At 46.5% G+C, this 21,932-nt stretch overlaps 1 protein-coding gene across 6 annotated transcripts in view; it reads left to right on the top strand.

The window, feature by feature from the left end:
• The window catches only part of LOC105834572, a 108,533-nt gene that overhangs the window by 15,199 nt on the left and 71,402 nt on the right, over positions 1-21,932 (top strand). Inside the window, exon 1 of one of the 6 annotated variants that reach the window (XM_036285082.1) lies at positions 19,106-21,731. The exons of 4 other annotated variants lie outside the window; for them this stretch is intronic. The gene's annotated coding sequence lies outside the window, so the exon portion shown is untranslated. Of the gene's footprint in view, positions 1-19,105; positions 21,738-21,932 lie in introns of those variants that run through there. One more of the 6 variants, XM_036285071.1, reaches the window with a different exon arrangement.

Below are 21,932 nucleotides of genomic sequence, written 5' to 3'. Positions count from 1 at the left end.
ACTCGATCGCGACACGCGGAAGCTTTAAGGTTCTTAAGCAAAAAAGTCCCTCGCTCTCCCAGCTGCTTGCAATTAGAAAATTCTTGGCGCGTCACGTGAGTCATTTGAGGAGGAAAAATCCACTTTGTGGCGATCAAATATTTCTCAGATAAAAGCGCCATGCACTGCATACAGCCGCGACCCTCGATGTATTATACTCCGGGATATAATATTCCGGAATTTACAGGGGGCGATAATAAATATTTATCGGCCGGGTCTCTCTCCCCTGTGAAAAATCGAGGGGAGGGAAGCGAAAGGGGTTGTATTCCGGCGCTGAAAATTGCACGGGGCATTCCTCTGTAAGAACATTGCACTCTCAGTCGAATCGGGCCGCGCAATATATCGCGATATAACGCTGTTTTGATGCCGTCCATCGTGAATAATGAATGGCCGAGCCATATTGGGGATGGAGACGGGGGACAGAGGTGGCGAGAGATAGGAAAAGAGAGAGAGAGAGAGAGAGAGAGAGAGAGAGAGAGAGAGGAAGAGCAACGGGGGGAGAGAGAGGGAGGGGAATCAATACCGATGATGATCGAGAGCAGCGACGTGCATCAGCAGTGGCTCTAAGGAACTTAGAGCCGCCATACTCGGCTTCGTTTTAGAGGAGGCGGTTGTCCCGCCGACCGGGTGTGTTTTGCCGCGAAAATATTCGCGATTGGGTGCGCGAAACGCTCGCATAATATTTATATCGCTTTGAACGCGTTTACCGTGTGCCACGGATTAACGATGGTCGGATGACGGATTTGTTTTCCCGCTCTCCCGGGATAAAAGTCGTGCGAGCACATAAAAAACCGGGAGGGAGAGAGAAAGAGAGAGAAAACAAAATAATAGAACCGCTAAATAGGAACGACCGTTGTTTACGTACACGGGAAAGTTTCCTATGTTTAAATTATATACCAGCCGAAGGTTACTACAAGCAAAATGCTACTATTAATTACGAGGGAGAAATTTCGAAAAAAATTTCGCGTTCTTTTCTGTTACATAAATATTCAACGATCATATATTTCGTACTCACGGAATTTTGGTGCGTATATATATGTATATATACATATATATCATAGATTTAAAAAATATATATACATATATATATATATATATGTATAGATAGATAGATAGATATAATAATATATGTTCATGGATATATCCGTCAGTATGGAATTTCATCATTTATAAAGCGCAAGGTCATCGACATTCCTACCGCGGAACCGGTACAACGAAATATTTTTGGAGTCCACGCACCGGCGAAGCCACTAAATTATCATCAACGACCGGGAGAACGATGTCCCGATCGTATATTATGATCGCTGCCTCTCCGCGCGTCATTCCGCGTCGTCGAGCCCGGCGCGGCGATTATTGTTCGGAAGCTGGAAACGTTCTCACCACGTCGGGCAGGTCAGGGTGTGGTGTCTGATCCCGTCGTCGGTCGGTACGTGACTGGAATAGTAGCCGAGATAAAATCGATCGCGACGATCGATAATTGGGACACGCGCGCGCGCGCGCGGCGCGATGAATCCAGCTCCAAATAACTCGCGCGCGACAATACACGCGCGATTCTACAATTAAGAGTCCGTAGGCATCCCCCCCCCCTCCCCCGCCCCTCTGTTAACGGCCCGCTGAAACCCGGAAGCGTGTGACAAAACACGCAATTAATCTCTTATTCTTCCGCCACGCGTTCTACGTCTCGTTTCGATAATATGCGTATAAACAATGCACTAATTGTTTGTTTAATAAGCTGTCGCGTCATCCGCGTCGGGTCGAAAAACAAGTCAAGTGATATTTTAACAGTTACAGAAGAGAATCGATATATCAAATTTCTTGTTGAAAGCAAAAATGCTTTCGACACAAAAGCATCCGTCGAATTGAAAATAGTTATTCCACACCCCCCCCGATTAGTATATTCAGCTCGAGAGTTCTAAGAATACTTCCGACAATGGGGACATCGTCGGAATAATTGCACAGCCGCACATGGAGAATAATGTAACGCTTTAAAGTGAGATAATATTAATTCAGAGAAATTAATTGTACTCGGATTTAAATAAATTTCGGTTAAGCGTACTTAATCGTGTCGTTAAACCCGGCGAACGTACGTGTCGACGCGACGCGACTGTTTTAGAAACCGCGCGTTTCCCGCGGCACGGCGGGGAGGAGGGGAAAGAGAGAGAGAGAGAGAGAGAGAAAAAAGAGAGAAGCTCACGGATGTCGTCGTGAATGGAATATTTTACACGGATTTATCATTAGCGCTTTAACGCGAGTCTCTTGCCATTGTTGCCGCTCGCGATAATTGGCCGCTAATGTACTTTCTAACACTAAGTGCCGTAAGCGGTAAAGTGCACGCCGTGCGCGTATTGTTGTCGAGTGCGGCTGATCGGGTCTCGATTCGCGCCTTTCCACGTCCAATTCCGAGGAAACGGTGGGAGGGGATGGGGGGAGAAAACGTGAGTCGCTGGGAACGCACCGTCGTTCGCGCGGAGATTTTCTCACGCATTAACGGACCGGCGCGAGATTCGAAGTCGATCGCGTAATTAGCGATTGATAATCGCAAGACCGTACGGCACGATATAATAGCTGTATTAGTTGGAAATCGATCTGTGCGGAGGGGGAACTTCTCGTCGACTTTTTAAATCTTCAACATTTCAAAGCAGACGTAATGATAAATTGTGTTAAATGGGATATTTTGAAACGGGAGAGACATTCGTCACTTGCATTTTTCGTACGACAGATGTCCCACTCGTTATTTATTCCCAATCGTACGCGACAGACCATTCATAAGGCCGCACAGTTAGAAGACGTCGGGTTAAAAAAAGAAGAAAAAAACTCGTGATCGCGCGAGGTGACGAAATTGCGAATCCGAATGGATCGAATTTCAAAACGCTAGCGCGTCACTACCATAACGGTAAGCCGCAAAGTCCGAAAAAGCTAGCTTTCCCTCAGCGCGCGGGTTTCGCAAACGAGAGAAAAAGGAAGAACTTCAAATTCCGCGCGACCGCCGTCCTATGATTTAATGCCGGCGGAGGCAAAACTAACGCTCGCGATTTCGCCCACGGAATGAGCGTGTGACAAAAAAAAAAAATCGCGCGGGATGGAATCGGAGAGAAATCCCCGCGGGGGCACACGCTTCTCGCCTCGATTTATTTTGCGTGAAAGTTACCGGCGTAATGTCAGAAAGTTTGAAATTCGCTACACCTTGTTCGCGTTGTACGCGCGCAAACGTGAAGCCGCCGCTCCTGTTCTCGGCCGGGAGACAGAGACGTTAGATTAGCTCGCGCTCGCGGCTCTCGATCAGGACGGGATTTGGTAACCAGCGACGCAAAAAAAAAAAAAAGAAAAGGAAACACGAACGATAAATCTCACCTTGTCGCGCGAACTCGATTTTGAAATTATTATACCTGCGATCGCGCACGATATTAAAGTGCCTGGCCGCTCGGTCGCGCTTTTACAGTTTTACCTTCGAACGTACGTGCCACTTTTAATCGATACACACGGCACTGTGTATTCGTGAACACGCGGTTAAAACTTTGACTGTAAAGTACGAAAAATCGAGCGATTCTCAGGAAAGAGCTTACTCATGCAAATCGTTGTAATTTGCGAGAAGTCAGTACTGTCTAGATTATAGTCAGCGGTCGGACGATCCGTATAGATTTTTTTTTCTTCCCTCGGATGTAATCCTTTTGTAGGGGGTTGTGATTATTCATCGATACTCCCGCGGGATCGCGTTCGCGTGGCTATTTGCGATGAGTAAAAATAACAACTGCGATTAAAGCCGTAATATAGTCGAGTCTGTGCCTATGTACGTGAAAAGGCGTAAGCGGTATATAAGCGGCGTAAATTATTTCTCCGTGCGACGATGGAATGTCGTTAATTAAAAACGCAAATAGCGGTCGATCGATCTGCCCGCTATGGACGGCACGGAAGATTAAACGCTCATAAGGCTACGTGGCAGCAAAACGAGCCCACGCGAGATTGTATATTAGAAACGTAAGTAATCTCTCGAGGACGTAAGACTTGTTAATTTAGGTATACGGAGAATGACATTTCGAGAAGCGCTGTGCAATTTTTCAGTCCACATTTGACACGTCACTCACCAAAGCGATAATTACCTTAATTGTAATTATTGTCAGCGTAATTAGGTCCATATTAAATTTTTTTAACCTTTATAAGAATTGTATATTCATATATTTGTCGAATCTTTATTGCGGAAACAAAAATTTGTTAAAATTTTCATTAAACCTAGTTGCAACAAGAAAATTAGCGCAATATTATTTTAAGAATGTTATTAAAAATTATATTTACATTATTGAATATATACTTTTAAGACAAGTTTTATCCCGAAAAGTAATTGTCTTATTTTTAAAACGCTCTCGGTTAACAATATTCCATTATACCCAATGGAAAGATAACCATACTAGAGGCAATTAAGAGGTATTTCGCTTTAAATAGGACACACGCTACATATTACCTATCATTATTAAAAAATTAAGCACACGCTATTACGGTATTTTTTGGTGTCATTTGAAACGTCTTTGCAAACCATCATGGGAACGAAGGTCTAGATTATTACTTCAATTACAGTACTTATTATACAGTGCGACCTAAGTCGTATTGTCGCACGACCGGGATATGCGAGAATAGAGAAATCTCTCGAATCTGCGCGTCCCCAAACAAAGTCGATTCGTGTTTTCTAATTGCCACTAATTGCGCACATGAGCGGAAGACTCACCGTTTCTCGGAGCAAAGATTCCATCGTAAATTTCACGATTATACGTTGCGAGAGATCTTACGAGTACGCCAATTATTAATAAACGACCTCCACTTCGGTATAATTAACTAACGCTTAATTCAGTCATTTCCGCGCCTCTTGAAGATTCTAGATTAATAATAATAAGATGTCCTAGGGAGGTGCCAAATTTAATTACAATGCTCGATGCCTTTTGATTTAATTTGAAATCAATGTTACAATAAATTCCACTAAATCAGAGTTCTATTAGCGGCTTACGAGTGATAGAAAAAAAACAGAGTTTGTTTTGATTAAATTGAAAAATCTTTGATACGAGTATGGAAATGAGACAAAATCTTATCGTCTATTTAAACCCGAATGGACTTTGCGACATTTTAATTGCCACGATAAATAATGTGAATAATTAACAATTGTGGCAAGTTCTCTCTTGAAATTTTTTTTTTGCGGGGAAAAAAACGTTTAAAAAAAACTCTCTAGATTTAAGTCGGGGATTTCTAACTGCTCTGTCCGGGACACCCCGCATTACTCCTCCTCGTGCAACTCTCCGCGAAAGTTCAGTTCTGTTCATCGGAAGTCTTTGTGCTGTGGCCCGAACGACGGGGGGAAAAAAAGAGATTGATACTTCGTAGCACTTCGGGGAAAGAGGGTAACGATTCTACAGTGTAAAACGAGAAAAGGAAAAGTCTTTTCTGCGTCGTACATAGCGGGCTAAGCTGAGCGGTGTTACCGTCAGATTATCGATCGGCGCGAAGCTTTTTTCCCCGCGATTTGCTATATCTGGCATAGCCTGGAAATTCACTCGATTTGTAGAAACGACTGGCTCGATGTCTTTCCAACAAACGCGGCGCGGTTGAAACGTACCGAAAGAAAATTATCGGTAATCAACGACATGAATTGCGCAATTTTGTGGCAAACATATTGGCTTCCTATGCGGAAGCTCATTAAGCGATATGGTTAACTCTTGCACTTTCCGCAGCGGAGACGAATTTCTCGGTCGATCATAAAATTGTGTGCAATGTCGCGCGTAATTCTGGCAGACAATTTCACGTGAACTTGGAAAGAGGATCCGAAATAACGCGGCGTTAATATTTGAGCTTCGAAAGCTCTTTAAAAGAGAGAGAGAGAAAGAGGAATGTCGAGTTTAACCGCACAGACGGAGTTTTGAAAATTGTATTAAAGTGTGTCACCGTAAATTCTTTTCTGTTTTCAAGTTCGATCAAAATTCCCTTGAATGATTTATTTATTCATAACGCCGGACACTTTCCCGGGATTATTAAGGGACGAAATTATTGCCGGGAAAAATATTATCTTTCCAATATACCAGGGTAAACCAGAATAACGTAGGGTAATATCTATAACACTTTCGCGTCTTTCGTTTTGCAGTTTTCAAAAGTAGGTCACAACGATCGTGACCGTCCGCAATTAGTTTCTTAATATAAAAAAAATTAATTCGCCCGATTTACGCGCTACTTCTTCGCTGCGATTTTGCTGTTGCGAGAAATAACTAAAAATTCTATCCGTCATAATCCCCTCAATATATAATAATGAATCACTCTTCGTGAATCTTCGCGAAGTAGGTATTTCGATACGTTTGACTTGACTACTTCGCATAATTTATAAAGGCAAAATCCAAAGATAGCTTAAAAAATGCGCGTGGATAATGAAATGTCCAGTAAATTACAGTGGGCCCAAGGTAATCCCACGTGGGGAAAAAAGAAACGAAAAAACAAGCAAAAAATATTAAAGGTAATACATAATAGATGCGTATTACTTTTATATTCATCATCAGCATACATTCACGTTTGTTTTTGTTTCTTTTTGTTCTTTTGAGAAAGAATAAGAATAATGCAAGCCATTAAAAAGATTATTCAAAACCTTTTGACTGGTTTTTTTCTCTTCTTTCCGACGCGAAAGGTCTCTTTGCCATTTTATTACGATTTACCGAACGGCACGTATACGTACATGCCCGTACTTTTTTTTTTACCCTTTTCAAAAGTTTGAGACCGCAGTCGGGGAAATCACGTTGCGAAAGAGGCATTACGGGGAAAAAAACCAACGTCGAACGCCTCTCTCGCGCCGCGCTATCGCGTCCGGGCCGCGTGTTACATCTGGCGCGTGGCTCCGATTGGGATTAATTCTCGCGGGACGCGTGGCGCGTGCACACGCACGCCAGTCGATCCGCCGGGATCGTCGGAAGAGCACCTGTCGATCCCTCGGACCGCTCTCGGCGAAACGCTCTTCCGAACGGATCATCGCGCGATTCAATTTGGAGCGGGCAAGTGCCGCCGCCCGGATATCGGGGCTCGCGCGCTGCACACAAAGCGCGCATAACCGGATCCATACCTACCACGTGCACGCAGTGACGTGAATAACGTAGATTCGGGAAATCCTTGCGGAAAATTCGAGAGTTTCGTCCTTTATACCCGGAACGATCGCACCGCAAGAGAGAGAGCTTCGCTCTCCCCTCGCCGAACAATGTCGACGTTGATTTCGTTGTTAGGCGCATATTTTATAGTAGTGCAATAATTTATAATGATGTATAACGATGACACGCTCTAAAGAAAGTAAGATTGTGGCTGATATGAAATACTAATGCCATAATTATAATGAATGACGAGTTCCAGTATCCTTTATATGATCTTTATGCCGTATCTCGTTTCCTTCCTTTTCTCGTTCCCTCTTGTCACTTCATTTTATATGTTCGTCTTCTTTCTTCGTCTCCCCCCCCCCCTTTTCCTCTCTTCTTTGAAATTATATTAATATCCACAGAGCAATTTTTAATGCTACAGCAGAATAAATTATTATTCTCTCTCGGAATAAATTGTTAATTTATTCCTTTATTGCATTCTACGTTTCTGGTTTTTTTTTTCTCTTTTCTCGTTTCAGTCTCCCGAGGAGTCTTCCTCCTTTTATACCCTGATCCCATCATGAATCAAGCCCCCACCGTTCCGTGGACCCCTCAGTTACGCCATTGCGTATGCAATGCATCCGCTTCCGATCCGTGTTGAGCTTCATCTACAAAATATAACGCGTAAGCGTTTTAATTAAGGCACATGATACCGAGGCCGTTATAGATATTCCACGGTATCGACTGCACATCCCGAGAGCTGTCCATTAAAATATTCAGGATCTGCACTTTTTGACGATCACGAGAGGCCCCTCCCCCCCCTCCCGCGTGTCTCTCCTTCTTCCCCCTTTCGCTGTCGAAAAATCAATTTCATCGGTCATGTGACGTCAGCGTATCGAACGAGGATTCGTCGAGATGTGCGTTGTCGTTCGTTCGTTCGTTCATTCGTTTGGTTGTATGTCGACCGGTAACTTCGGGATGTAAATTTATCCCGCGGGGGTGTCGCGCGCGGTCAAAACGGGGGCGGCGGTGTCGCCAACGGCGGCGGACATATTTTTACGGGGCAATCTGGTCGCGAGAGACCTGCGGCTTTTTCGTTCTCAAGCGATATTGAAGCGAAGTCACACAGCAGTGTTCTCTTCGAGTAATTTATTCTTTGCTATATTTTAATGCGAGGCAACTTTTTCGACTAAACTCTACGAGGATAAAGTTTACCTTCAAAATGAAAAAGGAATAGTAATGAAGTTTCTCAACTGCTTACAAATAAATTCCTTTGAAAAAAAATCTAAATCTTTTTTTTTTATAAACTTTTTGCACTCGAATTTTTTATCCACTCTCGGGCAAAATTTTTATAGTTAATGTTCCGTACGTCTGAGATTTGAAATACAGGGGACATCTTCGCTGTGAGTCGAGACGCAATAAAATGCACATAAAGAATAAATATAAAAATTTACATTCGTAATTTACCGCATGACATTTTTATGTAACATTTATATTAACATTTGTTTATCGCGGTTTATTATTAAGAGAAATTTTTTTGAATTCCACTAATTGCTGCACAAATTTCATACGTAAAAAATTACGACAAATGTCACCGAGATATAAAACTTAGTATAAGAAATAATCATTAATCTTAAAAATTTTCGAAAGAATATATAAATGGTAATGTAAACTAAAAATTAAACTTACACAGCGAACGGAAAGATCACATTACCGCTTAATTGTAATCGAGTAACACAACTGACAATGAGTTACGTTACCTCGCGGCATATCAGCGCTCCGATATTTTATTTAACTTAGCGAAATACCGATATGCAAACCGCATATTAGGAGCCCAGTATGCTCGTTTATGCTCGCCCGCATTTGTCCCGTCTGATTGGTTGCTACGTGGCGCAGTCATTTTCCCTTATCGCGTATCGGCAATATTACATTTTAATTCTTATTGCTTTTACCTTACTTTTATTGTCTGCCATGTCTCGTCCGCCCCACCGATCCATCCCTATTCCGCTCAAGCCCCCCTCTTCCCGTTCGCGAATTGGCTCGCTAAAAACGAAACTTCTCCCATTTAACCAATGCCGGCTCGCCATCGGCGACGACAGAAAGCCCGTAAGATTTATGTAAAAGCGCAACGTCTACGTCAGCTTTTGCGAGGCAATAATTCTGCCTCCGCCGATCGCGTCGCGCAGAAATGTGCAGCCGAGAGATGTGATTGTCCCCCCATCGCGTTTTCCACCGCTCATCTCTCTTCACCGTCACAAAGGAAGCGGTTGTATTATTCCAAAAAGACGCAAACGATTTGTTGGTTATTCAGAAATGTTAATATGTCGCGCGCCGTATCGCCGTATAAGCTTATTCGAAATAATTTTATTACCTTTTCAGTATCAAAAATCGGTAATCAATATTCGCTTTTGTATTTAATAATCTGATTTATAATAGTTCCCCGCGGGTGTATTAATTCCCCCTTGAAGTCGTACATCCCTGTATATATCTTCTGTTGATTGAAACGCCATGTTAATTTCTTTCCGCGGTATTGTATCAATACGCTCTCTCTCTCTCTTTTTTTTTTTTTGCGGGCGTCTCTTATGCATTTAATGTATAAAATGTAGCTCAGGGTGATACACGTCGGCGTTCATTTTGCGCATCGCGTGCAATTAAAACGTTGGTCGGAAGTTACAAAAGATGATGTCCGTGAATTTGTATTTACACGTGTTGCGCACCTCCACCCCTTCCTCCCCCCCTCTCCTCCCCCTCCTCCCGTTGCCGTTGCGATGATCAGTGGCGCAAATTAATATCGCAAATTTAAAACGACAATAAATGAAAAAGCGACATGCCTTTTGCCGCAACCTAATATCGTAAAAACCGTTGATAAAGTAGCCGCGAGCCGGGTAGGCGCGCTCGCGATAAAGCTCGACGTACGTGTCCGTTCGTGGCCGGCCGATGCGTGTCGGATGTGTGTAATATGCGCGACGCGTTTCGGGCATCGCGATTTTAATGCGCCCGCGGTGCGCTCGCAGTAATAACGCTCGGACACGTGAGCGAGGCCGGCCGGCGTATAATTTCGCGCTGTCGAAAGTAAAGAAGCCGTTTCTCCCCCCCCCCTCACCCCGCCTTTCGATCGACTCGCTCGAAAATTCGAAGACTCGCACGCTCGACGGCGACGGCGGCGCGTCTGTAAAATTTAATGACCCCGGTGGGATACGTGTGGTAAGGCGCGACGTGTGATCGAAGGTCGTGTCGAGGAGGCGACTCCTGCACGAGGTGGTCAATTCGACTCTAAGCTACGGAGCGGTATAGATGTATCCTGACGTTTCCCCGATTTGCGAGTCGAGCGGAAAATTATGGTAACGATTTGCGAAACTGAAATTAACATTTTACACAATTACACGACGAGAGGGTCTTGGCCCGAATAAATTATGTATCGTGTACGGAATAGTTGACGTGGGCTTTATTCGCACGCTAAAGGAAAAACTTTACTGTCAAATCATATGCCGCCGCACACACACACACACACACACACACACATACACACGGAGGGGAGGAAATCTTATTAAACTTCTACGCTTTTTATGCTTCCGTACACAATTTTGGCGTATAAATAGCCTTATTTTCCGGGAAACCCGGAAATTTTTTAGCTCGCTACAAACCGTCTAAAATAACACGGAGGTGCTCGCGCAAGTCCGTGCGTTCGCGATCGTAAGAAGCAGGGGATAGAGAGAAAGGGGTTGCGCACGGGGGGAGAGGGGGTGTCGACGATACGACGACGAGGGACGTGCAAACGGCGGGGGTGCGGAGAGGGAATGATAAAGGGGTGGTGCGCGCTCGCGAAACGGAGGAAGAGAGGGTGTCTCGACGGAGGAAGAGACGGCAGCGGCGGCGGCGGCGGCGGCGGCGGTCGGTGGTGGAAAGTACTCCCCCGACGGAAGAGGGTGGTCGTGTGTGCTAGTGGTGGCACGAGCGCGAGCGCGACGGTGGTGGAAAGGGATTGTTTGAGAGCATCGACGAGGCAGACGGGGCCACTTGCCTCCGCTCGACACCCCTTTACACACGCCTACTCTTTCGCTCTCTCTCTCTATCTGTCTCTTTCTCCCTCCCTCTCCCCCTCCCTCTTCCTTCTCTCATCGAGGCTGACGTCACCAGGCGGTACATACTTTTAAACGAATAATGCGAATTGATTTCGCGATTGTCGTCGTCGGCCCGGCTCGCCGATACGCGATTTTCCGTTTCCCCTCCTCCCCACCCCCACCCCCCTCCTCCCCCTTTTTTTACCGCGGAGTTCTCGTACGCGGACGCTTGATACGTATCGAGCGATTCTTTTTGGAGCGCTATAGAAACAGAGCCTAGAGACAGCGGAGAATTAGTGACGCGATATTTATTAAAACAGAAACCAATTCCCTGCAGCGGCGCGGCCATTGCGATGGCTCGTACTAAATTGAATCCGTTCGAGGAATAGTTTTTCTGTAATAACGAGTCGGGAGGAGATTTATTAATTATATTATTCATCACGTTATTAAATATAACATATTCCGTGTGTATAATTAAAATACGACGGCGTGTACAATAATCAAAGCACGTAATAAGCATTGGAAGCTACGAATTTTGCAGTGTAAGTACGATTACAATATACATATATCCTAAGATTAAATTCAGTGCTTTATTTCCTTCGCGATGACACGGCAGAACGGCAACGATTCCTCATTCCGCTTTACCACGGTATTATCCCCCGGCGTGTCCCTCGATGACTGTTGTCAATTACACGCGTCGCTAATTAAAAACGATACGAATCGTTCGACGGGAGGCAAAAAGTAAAATGTCACGGCGATAATATTGTATATACCTCGGTCGAAAGTAATTATTAATCGGGCGTGTACGGCAACGACGTTACTGCTCCGCAAACTGCCATCGTTCTACTCCACCGTGTTTTTCTCTATGTGTGTATGCGTGTACGATGCATTCGCGACAGTAGCAACAGAGCGACCAGCACCATCAGCGGCGCCAGAAAAACCATTCATCGCGCGAACGAGCGGCTCTTTTGGCAGCTCGAACGTATATGCACGTGATACGTATGTGGCCGGAAGGCCAGAAAGCGCAGCACTATACGATTCATTTCCCTCTTTTTTTTTCTTTTTTTCTCTCTCTCTCTCTTTCTCTCACCTGCTCGTCCGCACGCCCGCTCTTTTCCCAACGGGCGAACGTACGCACCGCCGTTTAAACCGCGAAATCGCGTAACCCCGAGCACGGAAAGCGGCACGCCGCATAATCTGCCTTTACAAATTCGTCACGTGCTGCCTCACTCGTAACCCTTTCATGGTCGCTGCGAAACGCGTATGGGTTGATCTTAAATTTTTACAGACTCCTTTTAACATAGTAAAATAATTATTGTGTAATTCTGTAAACTTTGAACTATGAAGAAACTTCTAATAAATTGATAAGAGTAAAATAAGAAAGAATGTATGCGAAATTAGAAGAGAGACGTAGGATTAGAGGTTTAAGATTTTCAAAAAAGAAACGTTAAAAGCTTAGAAAGTACATAATTGAAATAGAAAACGGATCTTAATACGCTTTCTAAAATTGATGTAAAAAAAAAAGATTCGTGGGAAAAAAGTATAAATTTTAAAGAGACATTCTCGTTAAGCAATGAAAATAAATAAATTTCCCAACGTTTAGCGAACGTTTTTCCGTCAAACGTTTTTCTCCCGTGCGTTTTTCAGGCAACGGCGAAACCAGTCGTGGCGCACTCGATCCCACGATTTCCTTGCTTTCTTCTTTTTCCCCCTCGTGCAGATTGCGCGAGTAGTACACATAGGCGTAGATGTTATCTATTGCGCGCCGACAAAAGTTCAAATTACTTCGTTAAATCCGATCGAGAGTTATCTCAAACAATCTCGGAGCCCGTGGACGTGACACCGATGACGCAATCCCCTCGCGCTACGAGTGTCTAAAAACATTACGCGAGGCTTGCATGCGCTTTCGCGACCGTTGAAAATCCAAGTTGTTGTAGCTATAGCTAAGCGTATTTTTCCATGTGTCTCCCATTAAGTGTTTCGTCATCCTTGAACGACAAACGGTTCAAGGCATTTACCTATTCTCGATATTAGAAAATGAACTAATCACACGTTCGTTCGACTAGATACTCTTGTTTGATCAAGCTCACGTATAAATGTACGTTAAAAAATTTTCGAGCTCACAAAATATATTTCTCCAATCGAAACATTCCGCGTTGAAGGATATTCGTTAAAGCGACAAGGGACGCGGCAGTAGAGGGATTCATTAATATAACCCGACATTTCCCTTTTATGATTTAAAAATTCGTTCGCTCTAAGTAGTTCGTCCTAAAAGAGGAGACCGATAACGTCGTTACTCGTCTTGCCTTCGTTCGTTCGGCCGGCCGGCCGGTGGGCGACGCCGCAGATACGTTAAATAGATTAATCGCTTATGACGCATCGATCGAGCGCGACTAGCGAGCGCGCGCATGTCCCCGCTCCTTTTTCTCCTCGGGAAATTGCTATCGGTCTTTGAGAATTAAACTTGTCCTCGGCCCACCGCGCCGCGCCGCGCCGCGATGGGGAGGGGGAGGAGAGGGGAGGGACGGCCGGGGCAGGATGGTGGGCAGGATTCATAAACGAGACGATGCTCCAGGAGGGAAGAGAGGAGAATGCGTCACCGTTACTTCGCGCGGCAAAGTGCCGGCAACATTAATTCCGGGGAGTCGATCATTCTCCCGATAGAATCTCGACGGAATCAACGAAATCGAGCGTACGTCTGGTGCCGACAGCTAGAGAATTTGTGTGTAATTTTTACAGTGACAATCTTCTATCGAAAATTCGTAAGCTCTCTTCAAACGCTTGATCTTCACGCTTGATGTAAGCTTCGAGGTTTGTGCCAACCATTGCGTCATTTCTACGATGACCTCGATTGAAACCGATCGAGATAAGGGATTAAAACTCACGCACGTTTTCTCAAAGAGTTACTCCTCTGAATCAGAATCGACGTCTGACAAAAAGAGAGAAGCACGATCGAGAATGCAGAAGACAACAGTCGAGCGTCATCTCCTTTTAATAAATCTCGAATCTCTTTGACTCCCTTCTCTTTCTCGCGCTGCTCAGCTCCCCCTTTTATCCGTCCAGGGTTTTATCCTCGTGGACCGTAACGTGAGCGATTCGTTCGAGGAAAAAGAAACGATCAGTTAATCTCGAGCTACGGCCGTAAAAAAAAAAAAGTGGGGGCCCGACCTGCAGCCTACGTCGTAATCGAAATTCCTTTCCGTAACGCGATAAGATAACCGGGCGGGTTCGGTAACGCGAATACCGAAATGCGCGCGCACGATTCGAAACGAAGAAACGCGGACGGATTATTTTATAACGAGGAACACAGCGTCCCCGCCGAGCGCCACGTCATGCTTAGCGAGTGTAATCGCTCGCACGCGGACTGGTGTCGTAAACTGGCGTCGCTGCCGATATCGAAGTGCAAAAGTCTCCGTGACTTTGTGTCACTTCAAGGCTTCGACGAAGTCGCGCTTCCCGCCCTCCTTTCCCTTCGAAATATGGAAGATGGCTTAGCTTTTAATAAAGTAAAGCGCAGGCTGGAAATGGAGGGATTCCTCGCATAGGGGCTTAAGGGGCGCGAGAGTACCGTTGTGCCGCACAAACTTTTTGTGGCGACTAAAGCTGGCGATAGAATTACATTGCCGGACCTGTCGAAACTCCTGATAGATAATGGTATTTTGATACTTGATAAAGGCGTTCTATTCTCGAAAAGAGGACCCGGCGTCAGCCAAAAGGGCACTCTTCCGTGTGAACAGCACGTAACAGCTAGTTATAGTATAAACCGGATTGAGGTGTGAATATTCTCCTGACGACGGAGAGGGAGTGTTTCGCACCTTTCATCGAAAACAATACTGTTATTCTCAAACAGTATTAGTTTCGAACACGATAGCTTCAGAAACGAGCTCTCGAGTGTCTCGGTGTTACAAAGCAATTCGTGTAATGAAGCAAAGAATAATATTAATTTAGAAACACTTTATAATATTATATATATATATACAATTAGAGAAAGTAGGGCAAGAAAGTTGAAAACTAAGCTCGATATTGAAAAGGAAATGTCGGCCTCTTTAAATAGCGCGATATTAGATTTTCGAGGTTAATGCTTTTAACAATATCTCGAGACTTTTTAGCGATATGAAATAAAAATGGCCGTAGGAATCTACTTTCAGCGGTGAATGTTGCAATATTGATATGTAGTGTCGGGTCTGAAAAGATGTCGGTATTGTCGTGCGATGTCCCGGTGTCGTTAGCACTTGGCCTGTCGACGACAGAGTCGAAATCAGCCCGAAATCGATCGTTTCGCGACGGATAATACAGCCAGTCGAGTCTCCCTCGACCTTTCTTCCTGCATGAGGCTTCGGCCTCGTGGCTGGTTCCGAACGAATGGAGACCCCGAAATACAATCCGTCGGTTCCCGAAGTGGCTTCCTGCGGCTTTTTTTCTCGAGCTTCCGCTGAAGAATCGGTGAAACGACGAAGGTAATACGGCTTGGCCCTCTCTTTAATGAGGGGCAGAGGGATAGAGAGAGAGCACGGCGGGCATTTTCGCGAGTTCATCTCTTTACATAGTAATGGATAGCAATGACAAACTTCGCAGAACACGGGCGACATTTCCCTGAAAAAGAAAACGATAAGCTTGATTTATCCGTATTCCTTGAATTTCCTGTCGTTAATCCTTTACGTCCAACGTGCCGAGAAGAGAGAAATAAAAATTTGATGGCGTGTTTATCGATTTTTTTTTCCTAGAAGAGCGCCTTTAAACGGTGCAGTCATGGGTGTTTAAAAAGTCAATATTTTCTGGACGCTATTTGGAAAGAATGGTTCTCATCCGAGAGAGCGAGGGGGGGACGCCCTTTAGGAAATCCCAGAGTCAACATTCGTTGCCCGGTTATTAGACGCGAGTATTGTACTGGACCCGTAGTCGAGCAAAGAGAGCAAAGAATGCACGTTTCCTTCGAACTTAGAATAATGTTATAGAACGAAAGAGCGTGTTAATCGCGCGCCTTACTCCGACAAAAAGGGGATCCTGCGGGCTCCGTTACGTAAACGTGCGATAAAACCAAGTCCCTCGGCGTCGTGACGGAGCGGGCGGGAGGCCCGCGTGGTGCGGTTCGATGTGGTTTGTAACTCGAGTGGTTTTAACGGCACGGAATTGTGGCCGTAAAGAGCAAGGGAATGTACCGGCGGACGGGCGCGACAGCGCGCGGGATTATGAAGATTGGCGTACATTAACGCGCGTACACACGGGTTTACACATCGGTAATCGAGCGAACGATGAACTCCTCCTATATGTATGTATTAGCGCCGCGCGTTTTCTCTCGATTAATCTCACCGATCTGATCCGATCGCGCATGGCGTGCGACGCTGTTAATCATTTTCCCTTTTCGCAATCTCTCCGCGACTCTCTCGGTTACAATTCACCGTGTACACACGTACGCGACACGCGATGACGTGTTACGTCGACGTTATTAAACGTGTCGCCGCGTGGTAAATCGGCAATTAAGAGGCCCATCCGACCAGGCGGAGGGAGAGAGGACTTGGGGACTTTGCCCCGTCTTCTCTCTTTGCTCGTCGTCGCTGTCTCGAAAGGAAGCATCGATCCGTCCCGCGACGACCTCTCTCTCCTCCCCCCTTCCTCTCCCGTCGAAAAAAAAACTTGAGAGACGCAAAGAATCGAAGGGAAAAAAAGAGAGGACTGAAAAAGTGCTCGGTAGGAGCGAGGGATAGGACGGAGGAGAAAAGTAAGTACGAGAGGGGTGCGGCGGAGTCAGCGCAAGATGGATTTCCGCGAAGTTCGTGCGAGCCTTAACTCGCGAAAAATGTCAAAGCGAGTAGAAGAATAGGCCGAGAGAGTACGAACGGGATTGGGGAGAGGTGGCGAGAGGAGAAGAGAGAAAAGGGGAATCGCGTCCGCGGGGTACTTGAGGTAGGTGAGGCGAAGAGGGTGCGAGACGTCGCCCCTTTTTGTGTACGCGTGGGGGACCGCTCGTTCCCCTACGCGCGTGTAAGTGTATCTACACTGCAAAACACATCCGCTCTAAATTCCGCGAAACTATAATGGAAAAAAATGACTTTTTTTCCACTTTAGATAAGTGTGAAATTAAAACGGAATTATATATGCAGGACATTGTCTTTAATGTCCTTCATAAATAGAACGGACTAATGTCCGCCCTAACGGCTGCCCTCCCCTCAGTTGCAATAAACATCTCTATTGCTAACCGTTGGTGCCAACACGGGCACTGATCGACGAGGCAACCACCGCGGCAAATGCACGGCATGCGACCGCGACGAATTTGAGTTGTCTCCCGCGGATGACAACGCAAACGTGTGCTTCTTTTCTCACACGCTCATAGGCGAATAATGCCCGCAAGAGGAGCACACACCCGCGTCACCATCCTCGGGAAGCAACCCAAATTCGCAATCACATGCCGCATACCCACCGCGACGGCCACCGCGCCGATCGACATCCACAACTAGCACCAACAATTAGCAACAAAAACACTCATCACAACTGCGAAGAGAACGGCCGTCAAAGCAGACAAGCTAACAGACTGTTGTAACAGTGAACGACAAAGCTATCGCTACCGCTCGCGCCATATTGCGTTGCCAGCATAGTTTTGTTTATTTCGTCCGCTTTAATATACATGACGGACCACATCCTTTATAATGTCCGGACCACATCCTTTATAATGTCCGGTTTAACGTCTATTCTATAATAATTATTTTCAGTCCTATTTATATAAAAGACATTGTCATACATAGATAAAATGTCACATTAAGAATTGCGCCAGTCACGCTTAAGTAAAATGGACACGTAAGAAATCCGTTCTAATATTGTATATTCCGTTATAAAATATACATGTCCTTTATATATAAAGAGGATATGCTTTGCAGTGTACGTATTTAAGATCCTATAGAGATGCGAGACGAAGGGGACGAACGCGAGAGCGGGTAGGCCGAGGAGGAAACGAGAGAGAGAGAGAGAGAGAGAGAGAGAGAGAGGGATTCCGAGGGGGCCGCTTGGTAGGAATCGCATGCCGCTTCGAGCCCTTCCGCCCGTCCCTTCCACCGCCGCCGCCGACGCGCCTTGCGAATCGCTCTCCCGTGCCCCTTTTCCTCCCCCTTCGCTCACCTCCTCCTCACCCCCTCCTGCCCAGATCTTCTTCTCTACGTTTTCCCCTACCGCCGTCGCGTTTCGCGAAACGCACGTCGGTTCTTACTTCCTCTCCTCGGCTCGTCGTTGCGCGCCTCCGTACCCTCTTTTCACCCCTCCACGTCCTCTTTCGTCATCCCCACCCGATCGCTCTGCACCGGTCGGAAGGGGGGCCCCACCACGCGGCCGGTGCGCACAGCGGGGCGCGATCGCCCCCACCGCCGCGGGCACCACTTTAATGTAACATTAATAAAAAGCAACAATCAATATCTTCCCCGTAAAAAATTTTAATCTATAACAGAGAGAATTCTCTACCCCTACCTCTATCCTACACCCCGTCATTTCTCTCTCTCTCTCTCTCTCTCTCTTTCTCTCGTCCGCCGCTTGCCCACCCGTCCGGCCGATCCCCTCTCCTACGTCGTACCTTCTCCCGCGCCTCTCCGCCGCCTCCCTCTTGAGGAAAGCGCGGAGCCGCCGCGGCTCGGAGGTCCTCAGTATCGTGCCTAGGCTCTACGCGTACCCCGTGACTCTCTCACGCTCTGCTCTCCGTGCCCGCGAGCGCGCGCGAGACGGACCGAGAGCCCGACGACGCGTTACACGCGAGAGAGGTATATACAAACGCCGCCGCTTGGCATCGTGTCGCGCCGCGCCGCGCCGCGCCGCGCCACGCCGCGCCGCGCAGTGCCCGCGCGCGCCGCCCGCACCCCGCCACTCGTCTCCGCGCGGGAGGGCGCGTTGCCGACGAGGAGAGAGGTGCCCTTCGCTGTCCAATTACACGTGCCCTTTGCTCGCGATCGCCTCGCATCTCTCGTTTCTGTCCGCGCCGACTTTCGTTCCTCCTTTTCCTTTTTCATTCCTTCCTCTCTCTCTCTCTCTTTTTTTTTTCTCTTTTGTTTGTTTCCTCCTCCGCTCTCCCTCCCGTCCCTCTCGCGGTCTCTCGTCTCTTTGTTCTCCTCGCCAAGTGTCCTCAAATGCCATAATGTTGGGGCTTGTGTGCCGTTGTAGCTTTGTCTCCTCTCTCTCTCTCTCTCTCTTTCTCTCTCCAGCGAGTTACTAGAGTTTTGTTATTGGATGGACTTATCAGTTTCATATAATGATTATTGCTATCGTCCGTTGGGGATTTGATCCCGGAGCATAAAAATAAATTCGCTTTCTCCCTCTCTCTTTTTAACTCTTTCTCTTTATCTCCTATTACATTTTTCTTAGTCTCGTACGCCGATGCATATACTCGGTCTCGATACCAACTTATCTTATCGCTCGCGCGCGGGCGCGCGCACGCGTTTTATTTTTTATTGCATATTACTTCCTGTTATGGCAAGTTCTTTCCAGAACACAATAAACGTGTCCCTTTCTATCCCCGTTTCCACGAGAAGCGCTCTCCTCCCGTCACCCTGTCGTCGCGCCATTGATGCATGCGTGCGTGCGCCCACGCACGCGTGCTATTCGAAAGTGTGACGAGGGCGATGCGTGGAGCGCGTCGCACGCACTCGGCTGTCGGCTGTCGGGAAAATCGCCGCTGCCAGATGTCTCGTCTCCTCCTACCAGCGTGGAGCAGCGGTCTGTCTCGCTTATCCGCGAGTCGCGGCTCTGAATTCAGCCAAGATGCGCGACAGGGGAGATGAATAGCAGGCATTATTGGAGCGGCCACCCGCGCCTGTATCTTCTTTTCGAGCCGAGAGTCAGAGAGAGAGAGAGAGAGAGAGAGAGAGAGAGAGAGAGAGAGATGCTCATCTCCACCAACAATTTCCTTTCAGCCCGTTGTTCCGCGCTTCCGTTTCGCTTTTCGTATCGGAGAAGCTTCTTCGCCACGGTGAAAGTTTCATGCACGCTCGTCAATATCGATCTACCCCACGCCAGAGAAGACGAGATCGAAGTAGCGTCAATGTGCTCGATCAAACGCCGTTACAGTGTACAGGGTTGTCCACAGAGTTATCCCACGGTTATCGTGTATTTCCTTCACAATGTTTTCTTACGTTGCATTAGCGATCATTACGAAACCTACCTCCCCCACGGGCGTGTAAAATTCCTTTTTTTTTTCGCGTAAAAGTAGTTTGCTTTTTATCGCCCGACATAGAGTTGCGAGCGGAAGACATTTTTTTTAGAACGTGAAATTATCGTTGTCTATTGAATTGCTCCTACGTTTCTGTCGGAGGAAAATCGCTAACTTTGAAGCGGCCTGTACAGAATCGCGCCGCGATAGAATCGCAAATTCCACGCTGGCGTACCTACCTACCTAGCGACGGCGGTGGCGGCGAGGGCACAAGCTCCTCGACCCGCGTTTCTTCTGCCGGGACAAAAGGGTACGGGAGAGACGAGGCAGGGACGACGGAGAGTGCGAGAGAAAGAGGGAGATGGAGTGGGGGCGAAGGGGAGAGAGAGAGAGAGAGAGAGAGAGACGGCGTGCGTTCGCGCGCATCTCTGCGAGGGCAACCGGAGCTTCTTCGAGAGAGCCTCGGTCGGAGGCTAGAGTCGGCTATTTTAACGTGTCGTTCGCAACCTCGACTGCGAAACATGAAAAACGGCCGTTGTTGCTTTTCCATTCGCGGCAAGTGACGGGAGCAACGTTCTCGCGCGTCGCGATGTTCAGAATCGGAAACGTTCGAGACGTTTGTTTTTCAGCGAAGCAGTTTGCCGTCTGTCGTTTTAGGTCGCGAAAAAGTAAATTAGCCGTGACATTATTACTAACCTGGTAGTCCGTATTAATTAGAGCATAATCGTGTAACGCTAAGATAAGAAGAAAATAATTGTCCGAATATTCTCCTATGATCGTTTCATTGATCAAAAGAGGCTTTTCATAGATTCATTTGGGTCTCGAGTGATTCCCGACGATTTATATTCCCACCTAAACATATTTTACGATTAAATGGTGAAAATATGATTAGATAACCCTCGATAACGCGTATCGCATCCACTGTTCTATAGTTTTGATAAAGATTAGGATCGTAAACTGTGAAACTGAACCGGAGTGAAAATTATCCGCCATCTGTTGATTTTCTTTCTTTGACCGTTTCTCGTAACTCTCTCCACTATAACTCTCTCCTTATCACACACTGTTACTCAATCTCGTAGATTTCGTGTACAAGGCGCATTTCTGCTCCCTCATTTTCTTTAATAATCGTCCGTAATTATGCATTAGAGATAATCTACCGAGTGCCGCTCCATCTGTTCGTCGCGCGTTGATCGAATAAAAAATTATTCTTAAACTGACGAAAGAGACTCGTTCGACAGTGATTCAAAAATTGGTTTACGCAGGCAGTGCAGTTTTGTAAGACGAGTGTGATTCGCGTGCTGAATCACAAGACTGATCGGCGTTGGTGATCCTATCCGGAAACGAGCTGCCGACTGATACGTCGTCGCATCGTTCACCGAATCTCTCAGCAGTTCGAGCCGGTTTGCAGTGGTTCGAGGAACAGCATAGGTAACCGTATGTCATCGTGTTTCTTTCGCTTGCCGTCCGTCCGCCGTGAACCCCGTAATTCTCCGTATCGCTTGCGTCTTCGAAACGACGATGGATTCCAAATATTTCCGGCCGTCGTATTTACAAAATAAACCCCAGAGAAAAAGAAAGCTTTTGTACATGTTATCAATTATGTAGACGCTTTAAATGAAGTACAGGAAA

The sequence above is a fragment of the Monomorium pharaonis genome, chromosome 1 (assembly GCF_013373865.1).
Source record: "Monomorium pharaonis isolate MP-MQ-018 chromosome 1, ASM1337386v2, whole genome shotgun sequence".
Taxonomy (NCBI): domain Eukaryota; kingdom Metazoa; phylum Arthropoda; class Insecta; order Hymenoptera; family Formicidae; genus Monomorium; species Monomorium pharaonis.
This window is presented reverse-complemented; position numbering and strand designations above follow the sequence as displayed.